Consider the following 19,345-nt stretch of genomic DNA (forward strand, 5'->3'; position numbering starts at 1 on the left):
GCCTTCCCCTGTTTGAACAAAATGATATATTCTGTCTAGATGATCAACCATTCCTGGTAGTAACAGTAAAAAGTTGGTAACCCGTCTTAATCGCACTGATGCGAGCATCAATCTGTCGTCATTTTTACTGGGTACTGGATCATATCTACAGTCTGAGAGACGTTCTTTAAGTATGTCATAATCGGTTGATTTAGGTGTACGTTGTTGCGCTAGATCCCTATAGGTCAATCGGAGTGCTGGTGGCGGTGTTTGAAAACCTGTCGCACCTCCTGAGGTGCCAGGACCAAAAGGATTGAATGGGTTAGTGATCGGAAGAATAGGTGCAGGAAAGGTTGGGGGAACAGGTGCAGGGGGTCGAACGGGAGAAGGAGTTCGTTGCGGAGGTGGGAGTAGATGATCTCGGGGTGGAGTACCATCAGCGGGTAGTGGTTGAGCATGTGGATGTGTATATGCGGGAGCTACGTCGTCTAGATAGGAAGAAAGGAATATGTCCTTTGTGGTCTTGTGATGTACTTTAGTCGGGAGCAAGGGAGGGGGCAGATCCTTCGGCATTTCCGGGGTGGCCTTAGGTAAACCCTCGGCCAGCAAAGGATACATACCATTCATAAGAGTGTTTCGTTGTCGGTCTACTTGTTCTGTTTTTACTCGTATCCCCTCCTCAACTAATGCGTTTTCTTGGGCCTTGTCTGAATCCTCTTTATGTTTCTCTGCTTTTCTGAGTGCTTTCTCTGTGCGCCTATGCGATTCTTTACGCCATAGTTCAATGGCATCTTTCTGGGACTGTCTGGCTTTCTTTTTCCATAACGCTTCCTCTACTCTCATGATGCACTCGGCATCCCATGTCCCTGCAGCGGGCCATCTTTGATTCTCTGCTAAATCTTTAGTATAGTCTACCCACAAATCGAGATATAATACAGCGTCTAGGCCGTGCTTGTGGTACATAAAGTGCCCTGGAGTGTCCCTAGGTGGAACAGGCACTGCTTCTTCTAGAATCCCTTTTCTAGTTCCTATCTGTCTTAGTTTGGAGAACAGCGGCATGTTTAAGTCGTGCTACTCTGGGCTTGATACTTACTCGAATTTGGACACAACTAATACAGTAAACACAATAATGCAGATCGAACAATCACTCATACCACGACATTTTAAACATACTAAAACATTTCAGAACGAACAATAACGATTAGAATAAAACTAGTTAATTGCATACTGGATATACTGCTAAACAGTACAGATACACCGCTAAACAGTGCAGACCAGGTCTGCGTACCCAAACCCGTCTTGACCGGCACAAACTAATGCGCTCGTCTAGATGCGTCCCCAGCAACGGTACTCACCGGGAAGCACGGAACAGAAGGCCTCGGAAACTCGACACTGGACTGGACTGGACTCGACTCGTGACGTAAGCACTTCGGAACTTCGGAACTGGTGGGCCTCCGGATACCTCGGACTTGGCTCTCTCAGCTAGGCTCTGGTCGGGATCCTCCGCACTCCTCACCGCCTCGTCTGGGTGTCGATCGCAGCCTCAGTCACCTCCGTTGGCCTGAGGGAGATACAGGAAATCCTGCGGGTACGCGTAGTTGTCCGTCAGCGCTGTGGCAGGGGACCGGGCCTGCAACGCACCGCCGGCGCGTAAGGTGGGGGAGGGGTCCCTATTCGGGCGCCAAATTATGTGGTAAATTTTAATTACCTATACGGAATTTATGCGGTAAAGTTCAATAAGAATAACTCAGTCAAAATAAGAAGGCAGAGTCCGTGGTATCTGAGGTTTAAAGTGGGGTTTATTCCTTAAAAAGGAATTGGTTCGAACCAATGGTAGCATGACCCATCGCCACGAGGGTTCAGGGTGGGAATTGCAATGGACATGCACAATGATTTATTAACAAGAAATCGTATATATAGTCATTTCATACAGTAACATTGAATGCAGAAGGCGTAACAGCTGAGAGAAACAAGATAAGAACAGAAATACGTAACAGAAGGCGTGCACTAGGGCGTACACGGAGGTGTGTGCAAGAAACGTCACAGAAAGGTATCATAAGTGGGTGGATCCCTAGAAGGATCCTGCAGAGTCAGCAAGAACATGTGGCAGAGATGCGCGCGCAGCAGCATGACGTATGATTGACGTGTAACTGGAGGGTGAAGGGGACTTGACATTTAGCCCTACATGTGGAGACAGAAGTCTGGAGTGTCAGAACAACCTAATCCCAAATCATATCTGATATCTTGTGTTTGAGGAACTGTATTATCTAGAAGAAAAGGTCTCTTGGGCAGAGGCTATTCTATACTGATTGTTAACACGTGTATATGCAACTGCGTGTCTACGTGTAAAGCAGGGGGCCATGGGCCTACCATGGTAACGGAGGCTATGAATTGCTTGCATAGAGACAGAAAGGCCGGGCCCTTTGCTCTGCAGCTGGGAAGGATGTTTACCTAAACTACTAGACAGGAATGTATTTTTCGAGGAGCGGAGCAGATAACTTGAAGGCTGAATACAGTCTTGGCAGGCCGGCAGGCTGAGCCAGGCACCGCTAGCCGCGCAGGGAGTGAGTGAAAGGTCATGGATACAGATGCAGGTTCAGGCTGCAGCTTCCAGAGGCAGAAGGCAGGAGAAAGCTTGAATGGCAGAAAACAAGGCCCAACTCGCCAGGGCCAGAAAAACATGAAAGTGCACCATGTAAAGACGTTGGCAAGGCACACTTAGAAACTGAATATCGGACCCATTCATGGTGGATCTGAAAGAGGACATGTTAACGTTGGACGCAAATGTATTTGCGTCTTCATAGCTGGTTGTGGAGGGAACTTACATGTACTAGAAGCGGGTACATGGAGCCGTTGGGGTCTACGATAGGGGACACAATTGACCATAAAAATTCATATTACCTCACTGGAGCCCCGGTGGCAGGCGCCGAAGTTGGTACTTCTCACCACGAGGACTGCAATCAAGGTCGAGGGCCGCAAAGGGTGGCTCCACTCGAGTCATGTGAAGAAATTTCGTGCATTGCCAGAGACTGACTCACCCTCCCCCTCTAAGGACTGTCCAGATTCTAGTGACTCTAAACTTCCCCTGATAGAGAAAACTCCACAGCAGGAGTATAAAGAAAAATTGAGGTCTAGCAAGTCAGACAGTTTAATTGTTTAAGTCCTCCCCTAGGTGAATCGGTTAGACGTGTTTTCTGACATGTATCCCCTAGACCCCAACTGAGAGAGAGATAGACAGAAACAGCTCAAGAAACATGAATATTGCAAATCTCTTCGCAGCCACTGTATTGTGACTTTATTGATTATGTTTTTTCTGAGCCTTATGATTATTGCTGCAAGTGTGCTTCTACACATATACTATCCTATATTCAAGCGTGCAAATTCTCCCTTCAACGTCACTGCCGAGCATTCTTTTAGTGAACTGCCCCCGCATGAACTATCTTACAGACTTGCGCTGCGCAACAATACATTCATTAGTATGTTACATCATTCCCATCAGACCAGCAATGCTACTAATTGTTGGATATGTGGCTGACTCCCTCCCTATCAGAAATACAAAGGAGTTCTGCCTCTTTTTCCGTACCCGTTCACACATAATGGGTCCTGTGGTGCATGGTTTAGTTTGATTAATTCCTTGAATTCAGACTCCATAGTCTACCAGGGCAACTGGGTATGGGGAAACCTGAACATCGTTTTGCATAAAGTCTGTTTCCCTGACAAGGAGGGTCTCCCCAAAAGGACAGGAACTGATCTAGAAAATGAAGTATATGGATTAGGTAACTTTACACTTAACCTCATGATTCTCAGTGTTGAATCCGAAACAGAACCAGTCTTGCCCGGCATGTCCGTACTTCCAGTCAAGGGTGAATTATGTGTCAGAAAAAATGGTTCAGTACACCTGGGTCATAGTAGATGTACTACTGTGATCGAATTCAGTGATAAGGGCAAGTCTACTTTCAAAGCCTCACGTCATTCCTACTTCATTTGTGGTCATACCGCTTATATACGCTTACCTCTAGATTGGGATGGCACCTGTTACATTGCATTCCTTCTGCCACCTGTTTTCCTAGCCCCTCCTGATTATCATAGAAACACCCATCTAGTACATAATAGACCCCAGAGAGATCTCCCGATTGTCGACTATACTGAAACGGCATGGGAACAATACACAGATTTCAATAAAGGTTTTTTTCCCTACCTAGGTGCTGTCTTTAATAGTAAACTGATACGAAAATTAACTAGAACTCTTGAGGCTGTAGTGAATGAAACTACTTCCGCCCTGGGCAACTTAACAGAGGAGCAGTCTGCTATGCGGATTGTTGTTCTTCAAAATCGTCTCGTCCTTGACGTCATCCTGGCCGATAGGGGCGGAGCCTGTAAGGTCATCGGGTCGAGCTGCTGTGTTTTCATTCCAGAAAACGCGCCATCAGTATATAGAGCCATAACTCGCCTTCATAAGATTGCAAGTCTGATACACCAGAATCCAGGCACCTGGACTTGGTCCGGTAGGTTCTGGACCACGTTGTCAGCCTGGGGATGGAAGATCCTATCCTTCCTAGGCATTGGCCTTCTCATAGTATTCAGTTGTTGCCTATGTCTGCATTGTGGGCCAGCGATTTGCGGCTTGTGCGCCACATCATGTATTCCTAATTCAAGTCCTCATTCAAAACGCCGTAAGAAGAAAGAAGAGCAAATGATGTTACATGAACAGATTGATAGATTAATGAGGATTGATATATCATGAAGGGTCCGTAGGGGACAAGGAGGGAATGAGGTAATATGAATTTTTATGGTCAATTGTGTCCCCTATCGTAAACCCCAACGGCTCCATGTACATGCTGCTAGTACATGTAAGTTCCCTCCACAACCAGCTATGAAGACGCAAATACATTTGCGTCCAACGTTAACATGCCCTCTTTCAGATCCACCATGAACGGGTCCGATATTCAGTTCCTAAGTGTGCCTTGCCAATGTCTTTACATGGTGCACTTTCACGTTTTTCTGGCCCTGGCGAGTTGGGCCTTGTTTTCTGCCATTCAAGCTTTCTCCAGTCCTCTGCCTCTGGAAGCTGCAGCCTGGACCTGCATCTGTATCCATGACCTTTCACTCACTCCCTGCGCGGCTAGCGGTGCCTGGCTCAGCCTGCCGGCCTGCCAAGACTGTATTCAGCCTTCAAGTTATCTGCTCCGCTCCTCGAAAAATACATTCCTGTCTAGTAGTTTAGGTAAACATCCTTCCCAGCTGCAGAGCAAAGGGCCCGGCCTCACTGTCTCCATGCAAGTAATTCATAGTTTCCGTTACCATGGTAGGCCCATGGCCCTCTTGCTTTACACGTAGACACGCAGTCGTATATGCACGCGTTAGCAGTCAGTATAGAATAGCCTCTGCCCGAGAGACTTTTCCTTTTAGATAATACAGTTCCTCAAACACAAGATATTAGATATGATTTGGGATTAGGTTGTTCTGACACTCCAGACTTCTGTCTCCACATGTATGGCTAAATGTCAAGTCCCCTTCACCCTCCAGTTCCACGTCAATCACACGTCATGCTGCTGCACGCGCATCTCTGCCACATGTTCTTGCTGACTCTGCAGGATCCTTCTAGGGATCCACCCACTTATGACACCTTTATGTGACGTTTCCTGCACACACCTCCGTGTACGCCCTAGTGCACGCCTTCTGTTACGTATTTCTGTTCTTATCTCGTTTCTCTCAGCTGTTACGCCTTCTGCATTCAATGTTACTGTATGAAATGACTATATATATGATTTCCTGTTAATAAATCATTGTACATATCCATTGCAATTCCCACTCTGAACCCTCGTGGCGATGAGTCATGCTACCTGGTTCGAACCAATTCTTTTTTAAGGAATAAAACCCCTTTTAAACCTCAGATACCACGGATTCTGCCTCTTCATTTTGACTGAGTTATTCTTATTGAACTTTACCGCATAAATTCCGTATAGGTAATTAAAATTTACCACAGGTGAGCCGCTGTGCTTTGTAACTCCACTTGATTGATTGAAGAATAATGAGGCTTTAATACCTCAGCTACCAGTTCAACAGTTGAGTGTTTTGGGAGATAATGCCCACTTAAGAGCAAAAACAAACCTGTGACAAATCCAATCCAAATGAATAGGAAAAGCAGTGAAATGGAGGTCCATATGTTAGACAATGGTGGAATCAGGTAAGGTTTTTCAGCCAGAAAGCAAACACACGCTTCCCATGCAGTGAAATATGTGATGTATTCGAGGAAAAGGCATCAATGGAGGCAAAGCAGCCGAAGGCTGCCAGTGCAAAAACAAGAGCATCATAGGGTAAAGTAGAACTAGTTGGTACCTCCAAAGGTGATTAAAGATAAACACCTTTGTTGTTAGGAATGGCAGTCGAAGACTGTGAATACACATATGGTGTGTTTACGGTGTTAGTAGATGTAACAGGAAGTAGTTGAACTTCAGTATCAGTCATTCCCTGCTCGGGAGTACCCATTTCTGTATTATTTAATGCTTGTAAAGGTATTTTCTGTATTGTAGTGAAAGGAGACAAAATGCTACCCTGAGCCACTGACCCTAGTTAGACTATTTGCAAACATTCATCACATCACCTTTCAGGTGTTCAATTGCAGAATGCCTTAAAATCTGAGATTGGCGGTGCTGTCCAAGCCAACTGCTGCCAATGTTTGTGAATTTCAAAATGTAGTACATTTGCACAATTCAACTAAAGCCCAAACTGCTGAATGGAATTACACCAAATTTGGCAAAAAGCTAGATGTTAGTCCAGGAAGCGTGCTTTTTGTGATTTGGTGTAAATCCATTCAGTAGTTTTTGAGATATTTAAGTTTACAATTTATAGATATCTGAGAGTCCAAAATCCTACTGAAATCCTACAGAAATTTGATTGGCTGACAAAACTTAAACCAGGAGGTTTGGCAGAAATGTTCAGACTTGGCTTGAAGCCGAGTCCCACAACAATGTTTTTTTTAATGAAAAGGGGCAGGGTAAGAACACTCTGACCCCCTAGGCCTCTCGTGAGGGTCCCACAAAAATCCCCAGGGCCCAAAAAAGAATTATTGATTTTCTATTTTTGGCTCCTGCACTTCATTTCTAACTGGCGGCGGGTAGGCCAGGTCCTGGGAGTGTAATAAAGGGGGAGGATGCACGTCCCTCCGCTCTGGAGCTCATTGATGCCCTAGGGACCACAACCTCCCTGAGGCTAATAGTACAAAAAATGCAGGGTGCCCAATACGGCCTCACCCTGGTGACAGCCACCTCCCCGGGGTTTTAAGTTTAAATAATGTGTGGGGCAGCATAGACCCTCCACAGCCCTGGGCTTCCACCTCCCCATGGCTTTAATGTAATACAGTGCAGGGGGGCCTTGCTTGTGGACACCTTGCAGCCCCGTGGACCACCACCTCTCTGGTGCTTTGAATAAATTCAGTGCGGGCATCACTGACCCCCCCCTCTCCCCACCTCCCCTCCCCCCACAGCTCGAGGGACCACAACCTCCACAGGGAAAATCTAACAAAAGAATCAAGGGGGACCACCATCCCTAGTGCCAGCTCCTGTAATATCCTGTGGTGTCAACCCCTGGGACATTGCATCTTTTTGGGGCTTGGCATTGGCAGGAGTTTCCCGATAAGCCACTGCAAACACTCCACATTCAGCAAGCGGGAGCTCACAAATACTCTTGCTTGCTCAGCAATTTGTCTGTTTCCCTGCCCACTATCAGGCGAGTGGGGAAATAGACAAATTGCTTCGAGATCCAGGGAGCTGCATGTGTTTTTTCTACGAGAAGCCTTGATGATAAAGTTGCAAAATAAGTAAATGTAGGCAGGACTCCATGTTTCTATTCATTATCTTTTACAAATCATTTTATCAAGTGACTGATGCCCTCATGCACTTACCCAGAGTCGCAAACAGAGGTGGGTGCACAAGCAATTTATTAGGGCGAACTGAGTAAGATTCGAGCCAAGGGTCTGGCTTGGGTCTAAGAGTCCATGCAGGAGTCGAGACATGAAAACATTTAACCTGTATATTGTGCAACGAACATAATGTAAAAATATGATACAGTCTCTTCAAAATTCAACAAACAAATTTCTTTACATGCAGAATTGTTTCAACTTAGTACAGACATAAATTTAAAAATGAACTTACAAACATTCATGGCTCGCCAAACATTCATGGCTCGCACCCTTAATGACAATACTGTGAACTGAGAGGCAAATAATTTTGATGTAAACACTAAATGTGACCTAGATACTTACAACAGATAGAGCAACATTGTAGTCTATTAAGTCAAACATAAAAGGTGCTTGTACAGCTTACATCCTGAGCTCAAGCATTAAGAAGTGCTCACGTATGTAATACTAGCAGCCTGCCCCGGCATTGCCCGGGGGCAGAAGGGGGCTGGGGGCTGCATTTTGTGCATTTGCTTAGTCCCGGCCGGGCCCCCCGCGTCCCGGCCGGCCCCCCTCCCGCCCCGAAGTACAGTCCTGTCTGGAATCGAAGGATGACCAGGCTTCGGAGATATCTCACTGCAGATAAGAAAGTGAGGGCACAGGGAAGGCGCTCACAAAGCCCTCCAGGGTGGACCTTTGTGCACTCTAAGATTTGCCATCCTGTCAAAGCGAGGATGTGGTGAGAGGATGAGGGGTAACTGCCAGGGCTGTTCACTCGTATATAGCTGGCCGCCGCCCGCCTCCTACCTGCCTCCCGCCTCCCGCCTCTGCCTTACCTCCGCTCCGGACTTAGCCCCCACTCCTGGGCCCCCGCCAGCACCGACATTGCCTGGACCGGCTCCCACCTCGCCTTACCTGAGGTGCCGCGCCACTCCTCACCGCACGTCGCCGCTCATCACCACTCCTCCCCGCCTGTCGTCATCACGCAGGTGTAGGTAACAGTTAGCGCTACATCATGGCCGGCGCTTGTTTTAGGGGACTACTTTGTTTTAAAACTTAAATTTTTTAATTTACGTTTTTATTTTATTTTATACAGCCTATGTCCAATCTACACACCCTTAGGATTACAACAATATATTGGGTGTGTGGATTGGCGCTGTGGTTCCCGAGTTTACCTTGCCAAACGGTGTCTGTTCTCTCTTTATAATAGTAGTATAGATAAAGAAGAAGGAGGCTCTGTGCAATAAAAATAAATTGCCTAAGAACACACAATTTGGGGAATTAGGGAAGATGGTATTGATTCCAGGTTATTTCGTTTCACATTCTGAAATTCAACCACCAGATGGATATCTTGATGGATCACTGAAATATTATCGACGGTCACATTATCGACTTGCAAAAATATCGTTGAAAAATTATCGACGACAAAAATATCGACTTTCTATACTTATTACACCAACTACAAAAATATCGAGTCAAAAATATCGACTCTTTAGAATATTGAGTACATAAATATCGCCTTAATAAATATCGACTACAAATATATCGTTTATCATGAAATTACCCCTAACACTACAAAAATATCGACTACTAAAATATAGAGTACTAAAATATCGTTTCCAAAAAAATATCGAGTTCATTTTTGTACCCTTTCATGTCTAAAATACCATATTAATCGTCAATAACAGTCATTGCTCTATACAAAATACATTTTACATATAATACCTGTTACTTTTATAACATTCCTATTTATCTACATTTGCTATACATTCTATTAAATGCGTTCTATCATTTTAAAAATATTCTTTACATTTAACTAACATTTTCATTATTTTTTTTCACTTACATATCTATTTTATTTAACAACTAACCTGCTTTAATGCGGAAATCACCACATACCACCATTCTCACATCAACAAACACACCAATTAACAAAAAAAAATTCAAACTAGCCTATACAATGCTTCATTTCATCCTACAACCAATCAAATCAAAGCACACAAAATACACATACTATAAAAGGGATACATGCATTCTACCATTTGTTGCTGCTAACTCTATAGAAAGAAGATGCCAACACTCTGAAGATTTTGTTCCTGAACAAACATCTTTAAAGATCCAGCTCACTAGCTAATTATTCAAGTAAGTTACAGTGCATTATTTAGAAATCTAAATTAGTAGTCTACTATTTTACTTATATCTCCTAACTCTTGCACTTATTTTATTTTTATCTCCTCCTACATTTCTGATAGAAACTACTCCAAATAAATTCATAATACATGCTCCTATTTCTTCACCTGGAAAATCAGATAGTAAGTATATATTAATGCACTGTTATACACCAACTGCTGTTTTTAAACACTATTTCACAAGATTCATTCTTTATTTTAAACATTTTATTCACAGATATTCTGAGATTTTCCTATTTCAACACTACAAATGTATAAAACTACACTAATTAAACATGTAAGTATATATGTTTTTGTTATTAAACACCCAATATAAAAAATGCTATTTTCTAAACAACATATCTTGCATATTACATCTTCCCTACAGATCCAATAAAAACATCCAACATCAACTATACCAAAAGACAAGACTACCCTTGTAAAAAATGTAAGTATACTTGTAATTTGTCTAAAACTTCCGAAAAAACCCGAAAACTATGTTCTTAACACCATGTTATATATTTTATATTTCCTCTACAGATATTCTGAATACATCATACATCTATTCTACCTACAGCAAACAAAACTACTTATTTAGAAGTTAGTATACTTTTAAATATTTCCCATTTCCCAACGGTTCCAAATATTATTTATAATAATTTACATTTATTTATTCTATCTTCTCTACAGATCTGAACTTTACTACCTTGATGTACTCCACCAAATACTACAACTCAACTATTTAAACAAGTAAGTATATGTAATGTTTACATCAAATGTACTACTAAGCAAAATAGAAAACTGCTTTTTCCTAGGAAAAACTTTTGTTATGTGTAAACATTACCTTAGCATTTCTATATTTTCATACCAACAGTAAATAAAGAAATACATACAAGAAAATCCTTCAAAATACAGTTCTGCATTTGTGATTACTACTTTTAGTAACTGTAAGTATAAATACATCATTAATTATATTTGCACCACAAAGTGAAATATATGTTTCTTGATTTAATTTCTTTCTACTCTTTCCTAGAACAAGTAAAACAAAATGACAGAAAGTGCAGAATTTGTTATGTCACAGAAAAATAAATTACTGTTATGTTATATGGGTTATGTTTATAATCTGGAAAGACAAAGTGGTAGAAACGTTTTCTGGAAATGTACCAAATATTACTCAAACAAATGTTATGGGAGGGCTACTACTGAGGAAACTAATGTGTTATTTACCAGGGAACACAATCATCCCCCCAATGTTACAGAAATTGAAATAGGAGATGCTTTAGAAAGTATAAAAACTGCTAGCACACAAAGTGATAAACCAACAACACAAATCCTTAAAGAAGAAATGTTAAAAGTCCCAGCCCATGCTTCAGGTCAACTACCCTCTATTGACTCCCTTAAACGCACAATTGCACGCACTAAAAGACTCACTACCACAACCCAACCCAACCCTACTACTTTTGAGGAAATTATTATTTCACCAGAAATGTGCATCACACACAATAAAGACAAATTTATCCTTTTTGACAATGAAAGCAGTACAAACAGAATCATAATGTTTGCAACTGCAAGTAATTTAAGAAAAATCCAACAGTGTCCCCAATGGATGATGGATGGAACATTTAAACCATGCCCAAAACCTTTTTATCAACTATATTCCATCCACGGTTTATACCATAACTATAACATCCCTTTCATTTACTGTTTGCTACCTAACAAACAGCAAAACACTTATACAGAAATATTAAATGTTCTCAAAAATGAAATCAATAATTATTTTCCACAAAAAATAATTATTGATTTCGAATTAGCTATGATTAATAGCATTTTGAAAACATTTCCCCACACAGCAATCCAGGGTTGCTGCTATCATTTCAATCAGAGCATATGGAGACATCTCCAGAAATCAACTTTAAGTATTCTATACTCAACAGATAGCACCTTTGCCTATCAAATTAAAAAATTGATAGCACTGGCCTACGTTTCTGTTACCGATGTAGCGGAACACTATAATTTATTAATTGACAGCACATATTACAAGAGGAATGAAGATAAACTAACCCCATTACTGGACTATTTCGAAGATACTTGGGTGGGAAGGTTGCACAGATCTGGACATCGACGCCAACCCAAATTCCAAATCCCTTGGTGGAATGTCTATCTTAGTACTTTAAACCAAGAGGTTAAAACAAACAACAGTGTAGAAGGGTGGCATAATGCTTTCCAAGCTACCACAAGCAGAGCCAAACCCACATTCCATGACCTACTAGAAGCTTTGAAAAAAGAACAAAGCTATCAAGAACTAAGAATGGAACAATCTGTGACCCAAATTGGTCCAAAACTAACTAAACAAACTAAACAAATGTTCCGACTACTGCAAAGTCAAGTCACACTATATCCTACAACTAGAGGATTAGAATACCTGTCAATAATAGCTAAAAGCCTACTATAAAAATGTCTACAAAATATACTAATGTCTTCTTACAAAAATGGTAAATATAAAAATCATAAGCATTTCTAAACAATTATAAATAATACATATTTGTTTAACAAACTTATCAAAATTTGGGACATTATTTCTGAACAAATATGCAATATTTATAATTACATCACACATACACATTACATAAAGATCGACATTTCCCACCCAATAAAAAAAGTACTTTAAATACTTACAATTTTTGTAGATGAAAAAGACGTAATCAAGCAAAACACAATCCATACAATCCATTCCAATGTAGGACAATTCCAATATGGGAAACCCTCAAAAACCCGAAAATTAAGTAAAAATGAAATAAACGCTTCAGGAAATCCCGAAAACAGTAGTGTGGACACTTTAGTATTTAAAGTGATATACACACAACTTTTAAAAAACGGTCACGCATATCAATGTATCAATCCAATACGAAACCCTCCAAAAACCCGAAAAATGTTTAAAAAATTTAAAATCCGCTCCTGGCAAACACGAAAAATAGGAGATACATGTCAAAATATAACCATAATAAGTCATACATTAGTTTCTCCGGAAAAAAACACGCTTCCTTCCATGTAGTTTTCATGCGAGGAACCGGAACTTGTAAAAAAACATACATAACAAAACCCACCCACAAATAGCCCATAACATTTGTAAATACACTCACAATTAACATTAACCATGTAAGAAGACATTTCCTAACACTTAAAATAACACTAGAACTAAAACATACACGACGCATCTATAACGACGACATTTCACCTAAACGCTACATAAACAATTCATACATACATACAAAAACACTACACAGTTCGAATATACCCCCAAACATTACCACTCAGTTATAAATAGTATGTAAAATTAACCTTACCTCTCTCCACGAGAAGCAACTCCCAACCGCGAGCTTCTCCAGTCCTGAATGAAGCGCAATAACCTTACGCGGTAAAAAAGTAGTCCCCTTAAACCATTTTTGAAAAGGTATCATAGAAAATACAATGTTATAGTAAAAAAATATAATACATACAAATTGTTATTTTAACAAATTAATACACTAGACTCATTATAATTTAAACTGTTTAAAAAATATAAATATATTTAATATTAATTAATATATAGTAATTATTATATATTAATACTATAAAAAAATTATGTAACACTTAAATAATATATGTAAATAATTTCCTATTGTGTACATTTATTGGAATAACTTTGTGTTTGTTTTTAACTAAACATTATAATTGTTTATGGTAATAATTAATAATAATAAATAATATAACTTATTTATTGTTAATAATATAACAATTATAACCATTTAATATATAAACAATGCCCTGAAATAATGTATTTTTATTTGTCTGAATGTATGTTTTTCTGAAAAGAAGAGATAAATGATTATGTTTAGTAATTAATAATAATAATTTATAAATATATTTGTTATTATTCTTATTAATTATTACAAAATGTTTTATAATAATTTCTAAGTATTATAAAAGTATATAATTGCATAAATAATCTTTTGCCACTACCAGATATTAATATTAAACATATTCTTCCCCTATACTGTTATAAAGTTTACAACATAATATATTTATATGTTTCATTTAAAAACAACATTGTCTGAAATATGTACCAAAAAATGTCTTAATTTGTATTTCCATATCTTGAGCAAATATAATAATTGTCATGTTACTTCATAAAAATGTAAATTTAAAAAATATATATTTAATAATATTAATATATAATATTAACATTATTAAATATAAATGGAAGAAGCTGACAAAAAACTGTTTTTTTATTTAATTCAATATAAATAATGGTTACTCAAAGTTAATGATGAAAAAAAAATTTATTTACAGAAAAAATGTTGTTAAATAATTTTGTGTGATAATTTACAGCATGTACATAAATGATAATGTGTTATTCTGCGAATACTTTGAAGACAACAAGGGTTCCCTGTATACAAATTAACAATACAACCCCTAGGTCAGGGAAAAAATCAATGGAAAAAACTACCTAGGCAGTCATTTATAGATTAAACACACACTGCGAAAAAGGACCAACAATGAGAATGAACAGCTTCCAATTAAAAACATAAGTTTATTACATAAACAATGGTTAAAAAGTACATTTCATAAAAAATTGTAATCACATAAATCATAATATAAAGAGTTTTTTGAACATAGAGGGGTGAGTTGTAAGTCGACGCGTTTCGGCGACCAGCGCCTTTCTCAAGACAATTGTTACAACTATCACGAATGGGTAATAACGTCAAAAATGAATGATGATATTGACGTAAGGACGGTTGCATCTATTATTCTGAACCGGAAGCGGAATTGATACAAAACTGATTTGGCAATGTTGATGACTATTTTAAAGACTTGTCATGTCCTATGGTCTTGCTAGATGGTTGATAAATATTTCAAACTGTGGTTCTAGGATTTAAGAGTACCCAATTATGAGCATTAGAAGAGTGTCACCTCCACACTGTATTTATATGTTAGTAGGGTCTCAGGGTCTGAGATGCTCACGATATCAGATTTGTTTTCAAGGGGAGACCGTCACTGATAGGGAGTCACAAGCTGAATAGAAGTTTCTGTGTATTAGAAGACTTTCTATACACTAACGCCTGATTCCGTTATGTATCACTGGTAACTTCTCTGCACAATGGCAAGATGAAGGTGGGGCGTGTAATTACAATCAATACAGCTTTCCAGCTACCTTTAGATACTGGAGCTGAGGTAGCGTGGAGGCGAACGTCTGCTTCGGGCGTAGTCCTTACGTCAATATCATCATTCATTTTTGACGTTATTACCCATTCGTGATAGTTGTAACAATTGTCTTGAGAAAGGCGCTGGTCGCCGAAACGCGTCGACTTACAACTCACCCCTCTATGTTCAAAAAACTCTTTATATTATGATTTATGTGATTACAATTTTTTATGAAATGTACTTTTTAACCATTGTTTATGTAATAAACTTATGTTTTTAATTGGAAGCTGTTCATTCTCATTGTTGGTCCTTTTTCGCAGTGTGTGTTTAATCTATAAATGACTGCCTAGGTAGTTTTTTCCATTTATTCTGCGAATACTACATTTCAAAATAATGTTATGTTATTTTTGATTGTGATGGTATTGTAGTACACATAAAAAAATTAAAAAAATGTAATAAAGTTTTGTGAAAACATCCATTTTGCATTATTTTGTAATATAATAACACAGTAATGTACAATTATATGCAAATGTGCTGGACACTGACCAATTAATATTTACTATTGCTACTCCAGTCAAGCTAATATCATAGAAGGTGCTGGACACTGACCAATAATTATTTACTATTCCTACTCCAGTCAAGCTAATATCAGGGAAGGTGCTGGACACTGCCCAATGATTAATTACTATTCCAACTCCAGTCTAGCTAATATCAGGGAAGGTGCTGGACACTAACCAATTAATAATTACTATTCCAACTCCAGTCTAGCTAATATCAGGGAAGGTGCTGGACACTAACCTATTAAAAATTACTATTCTAACTCCACTCTAGCTAATATCTGGGAAGGTGCTGGACAGTGACCAATTAATAATTACTATTCCTACTCCAGTCAAGCTATTATCTGAGAAGGTGCTGGACACTGACCTATTAATAATTACTATTCTAACTCCAGTCTAGCTAATATCAGTGAAGGTGCTGGACAGTGACCTATTAATAATTACTATTCCTACTCCAGTCAAGCTAATATCTGAGAAGGTGCTGGACACTGACCAATTAATAATTGCTATTCTAACTCCAGTCTAGCTAATATCAGGGAAGGTGCTGGACACAGAACAATTATTAATTACTATTCCTACTCCAGTCAAGCTAATATCAAGGAAGGTGCTGGACACTGACCAATTATTATTTACTATTCCTACTCCAGTCAAAGTATTATCAGGAAAGGTGCTGGACACTGACCATGTATAAATTAGAATTGCTACTTTAGTATAATCTTATAGTATAACATTTTGTCAAATATTTATATATTTTTTAGTAATTTTATTTAAATTTATTTTTATTATGTTTTTGCAGAGTAGTACTAAATTTATTTTTTTGCAGAAAAATTTGCAACTTTTTGTCACAAAAATGTATGCAATAATGTTTAATATTTATATTATTTTTTTGCATACTTTATATTCCTAATACTAATATTATGTTGAATGTATGACATAATATCGACAGACAGAATATCTACATACAAAAATATCGACACAAAAATATCGAAATCAAAAATATCGGAGTCATATCTTCATCGAGGTAAAAACAAAAATATCGAAAAATTAATATCGTAGTTCAAAAATATCGAAAGTTAAAATATCTTTTTTTAAAATGTATTAATAATAATGTAAAAATAATTTTAAAATACATATAATTTTACAAATATTAAATAAAAACATTAAAACATAACTAAAAAACTAAAACTAATACACATACATTTAAAATAAATTAAAAACTTAATAATTTAATGTAATTTTATTTATTTTTTAATTTCATTTAATTGATTTAATTTAAATTTATTTTATATTTACCCTGTACGCCTGTACCCCAAAAACCCAAAACTGACCCAGAACCCTAAAAATACCCCTTTACCCAAAAACCCAAAACTGGCCCTGAACCCTAAAAATACCACTTTACCCAAAAACACATAACTGACCGTGAACCCTAAAAATACCCCTTTACCCAAAAACTGAAAACTGACCCTGAACCCAAAAAATACCCCTTTACCCAAGAACTGAAAACTGACCCTGAACCCTAAAAATACCCCTTTACCCAAAAACAGAAAACTGACCCTGAACCCTAAAAATACCCCTTTACCCAAAAACTGAAAACTGACCCTGAACCCTAAAAATACCCCTTTACCCAAAACACTGAAAACTGACCCTGAACCCTAAAAAATACCCCTTTACCCAAAAACTGAAAACTGACCCTGAACCCTAAAAATACCCCTTTACCCAAGAACTGAAAACTGACCCAGAACCCTAAAAATACCCCTTTACCCAAAAACTGAAAACTGACCCTGAACCCTAAAAATACCCCTTTACCCAAAAACTGAAAACTGACCCTGAACCCTAAAAAAAACCCTTTACCCAAAAACTGAAAACTGACCCTGAACCCTAAAAATACCCCTTTACCCAAGAACTGAAAACTGACCCTGAACCCTAAAAATACCCCTTTACTCAAAAACCCAAAACTGACCCTGAACCCTAAAAATACCCCTTTACCCAAAAACCCAAAACTGACCCAAAACCCTAAAAATACTCCTTTACCCAAAATTAATTAATATTATTTAATTACCAATTAATTATTAATTAACAATAACAATAAAGTAAATATATTAGCAGATTAGCTGTAATTAATTTTATTTAATAATTAATATTATATTTTCCCAATTAATTAATTTACAATAACAAAAAATTTTATAGATAAAAAAATTACTCTAATTAATGTAATTAACTAATTAATATTAAATATTTACCAATTAATTACTAATAAAAATATGTACAACATTATATTAATTAATCAACTAATTAATATTAATTAATTATCAATTAATTATTAATTACAAACATACATTATTTAAATAATTATTTGCAGACTAGGGAAATTAAATTTTATTTGCAGACAATTTTGCAACTTATTTTTTTACTTATCTATTTATTCCACTATTTTAATTTTTTAATTTTACTACATTCCTTTGTATTAATCTTTTTATAATACTTTTATATATTTCAAATTATTTATTTTAATTTACTCCCCACCCTTATCCCCTATTAACCCAACATCCCGCTCCTAAACATTAACTACAATTTATATTTCTAATAATACATTTTCTTTTTTTTTTTACCTTTTTTCTACATATTATCGATATTTTTTACTTTGACTATTTATCGATATTTTGTCTTGTCGATTTTTTTGAGTCGATATTTTTGTACTCGATATTTTTTTTTCATTATTTTATTCGATATTTTGGCCAACGATATTTTTGTTATCGATATTTTATTATTGTCGATATTTTTAACTCGATATTTTGTCCATTCGATATTGTGGAGTCGATATTATGTCTAGTTACCTACCTTGATATCTTCTCCCTCTCCTGTTTTACATCAAAGGTTACTGTTTGTCTTTTATTCTCTGTGAAGACAAACAACCAACACAGACAGAACAGACCTGACTCAGGGCCCTCAGATTCAATTAATAAGCCAAAAATGCATTTATTTGGGGGTGTCACTTACTAAACATCCCCCTAGAGCTACACCCCTGTTCATCTGCCACTGCTAGACTCCTCCGATCGAGGGTACTGTGGGTGGGATGCTGTCACAGTGAAAGCTGCCCATTGATATCTAGGATATCTAGGGGCTTATTTACAAGCCCCTTGCACCACTTTTGCATCACTTTTCCAATGTTAAAAATGACGCAAAATTGGCCCAAAGGGCTTGTAAATCTGCACCCTAATATTTTCAAGATCTTTTTAGAGTCCAATAATGCAGCATCCCCCCAGACGGTGGTAGACCAGAAGGCAGCTGAGATTGAAATCAGCCTCTCTATGACAACTACCAACTAGAAAATCCACGCATCAAGCTACTCATCCGATGCCGACCTCTGCTCTAACATGCAGCTGATACCAGCCACAGCCCGTGGAGGGAGTTTCGGTGGGGCGGAGAGGCGGGGAGGGGCAGAGTGGGGAGTGCTAAAAACTGGAGTATGGATAATTGAAAGTAAGTAAACAATTTAATTAATAAAAGGAATTTCGTAGCTCGCCCCCTGCATCGCATTTTGCGATGCAGGGCTTGCTACGAAA

This window comes from Lissotriton vulgaris, chromosome 3_1, assembly GCF_964263255.1.
Source record: "Lissotriton vulgaris chromosome 3_1, aLisVul1.2, whole genome shotgun sequence".
In the NCBI taxonomy this organism is placed as follows: domain Eukaryota; kingdom Metazoa; phylum Chordata; class Amphibia; order Caudata; family Salamandridae; genus Lissotriton; species Lissotriton vulgaris.